Genomic DNA, 2454 nt, shown 5'->3' on the forward strand with positions numbered 1-2454 from the left:
TCAAACGTCAATATGCTGCCTCACAGTTGATACTACTTTAGGCAATGTCTTCTTTACAGGCAAAAGAAATAGAAATTACCTAACTGGTAGTCAAAGCCTATTTTTAAGTCTACAGGTATTCTACCTAAGTGATCAGAGAAGTAGTCAATTTTATTTGCACACCAGCTAATAAAGTGAGTCTATCAAGAAGCAACAGCCCACAGCTGCAAACTGCCTGGAAGAAACGGGAAAGATGTTTTGCTCTGGGAAAGATGATTTCATGAGTAAAAAATTCCCAGCCTCTTTATTAGGGACAAATAACAATCCCCACACCAGTGGCTCCAGTGAATCAGATGCAGCAACAGGGCTTCACTCACATGAAGTCTCCATGGATTCTGTCCTGTAGAAATCTCTGACACCTATCTTCCTGTCCTAAGGTCAACTTTTCTGCCACCTCACAGGGTCAGAGATCTTCACACCCGAATAACCTTTATTCATTAATTCCAGTATAGCCTGTTACCTCATTTCCTTCATTTCCTCATCACCAAGTTTCTCCTCCATCCTCAAGACTCTGGAAGAAGCACACAATCAGTATCCGCATCTTGGCCAAACTCAAAGATGTTTTCACCGTCCTCACATTGCTCACTTTTATAACATCTAAGACCATAGACAACTTTTTCCTCCTTGGGTGTCCTCCTCCTGTTCCACACACACACCAGAATTAGTACTCAGACCCTGCTATCTCCCCACACATCATCCTCCTCTTCCCCCAGCTTCAGTGACCTCTGTGCAGATGGCTCCCACACTTGTATCTCTAGCCCCTACTGCTTCCCAGTACTCAGCACACTCATATCCAAATGCCTTCTGAAGTTACTTCCCATTTAAACTGGCTTTCCCCCACAGCTCATTCACTTGTCACAGTGACACAGCTGTTCCTCAGCTCTTGCTTTTTGTTTCCCAGATTCCATACATCACTAAAGTCTATTGATTCTTTTTGAACGTCTTTCATTTGTGCCCTTTCCTCCTTCCCATAAACCTAAATAACCCAGGCTCTCAGCAACTCCCATAAGAATACAGCTTGACTTTTTGTCTCTGGTCTTTAATGGACTCTGCCTTGCTAAACACTCATTACCTTCCTAAAAACTGGTTCACTCTCCTACTCAAGAGTCTACAGTGGCCTGCCCTGCCTACCAAATAAGTTCAAATTTCTTCCTCATTCTCTTTACCACTTCTCTCTAGTATAATTCCTCCATTCTAATTAGATCTGTCTCCTTATCCATCCTGGCCCCTAAACCCCATACACACATAGAATTCTTAGTCCCAATGCTCTGCCTGAAAACAAATACCACACAGGGCAATGATCCATCTGTTATTCACAGAGGAGTTAACACACCAGTCATCAAGAGCAACAACAATGACCCCACGGAAGACAGGAACCTGTCGCATTAATGTGTGTACCTGAGACTCGGGACACAGCCTATCTCTTCCTAATAACCACAGACTCTTCCTAATGACCAATTTATGTGCCTATGAAATTCTTATGGAGCACCAACTGTGCTACAAGTCTTAGTGTTAGATCCCATGAAAGAGACAGAAATGAGAAAGGCAGGGTTCCTACCTCAAGGAACATGAATCCTAAGGCAAGAGATAAGACATGAAAAATTATTGTATATAATAAAAGCCTAATATGCTAAGTGTCTGGCCGTCTGTTTGGCCATTCAACCAATCAAAGCGTAATATGCTAATGATATGCTAAGGCCGCTCAACCACTTGCTATGACATGCACTGACCACCAGGGGGAAGACGCTTCAACTGGTAGGTTAGCTTGCTGCTGGGGTTCGGCTAATCAGAACTGAGCAAGATGGGCCAGACATGCCCTGGGTCCCTCCCATGGTGCCTCCCCAGCTGGCCAACCTCCCATGTCCCTTTCTGACCCTGACCATGCACCAGTGGGGTCCCTTGGCCTGGCCTGCACTCTCTTTCAATCCAGGCTGAGGGACCCCCCTGAGTGCACGGATTTCATGCACTGGACCTCTAGTTATAATATAAAAATAGAAAAGGATAAATGCCACAAGAGTAGACAGAGATAAATCCAATGGGAAACATGGCTATTCATTAGAATGACTGGAGAATTCTAAAAACAACTGATACTCAGTCCTTACCCACAGATTTCAATTCAATTGGTGTGAGGTGGAACCCAGGCATTGCTCATTTTTTAAAGCTTCCCAGATACTTTTAACATGTAGCTAGGATGGAGAACCTCTGCTATCATAGGTAGGACTTGAGCCTAAAAGCAGTGGCAAAAACAAGAGTATAAATCAGAATTATCTTAGGGAACTTTTTCAACCATCCTTGAAGAAGCTGATACAGTAGGTCTGGAATAAGACTGAGGCTTGTATATTTTGAGAAACTCCCAGATGATTCTTACATATATTCCATGTTAGGAAACACTGACGTAAAACATAGGAAGGATTG

This window comes from Eptesicus fuscus, chromosome 21, assembly GCF_027574615.1.
Source record: "Eptesicus fuscus isolate TK198812 chromosome 21, DD_ASM_mEF_20220401, whole genome shotgun sequence".
In the NCBI taxonomy this organism is placed as follows: domain Eukaryota; kingdom Metazoa; phylum Chordata; class Mammalia; order Chiroptera; family Vespertilionidae; genus Eptesicus; species Eptesicus fuscus.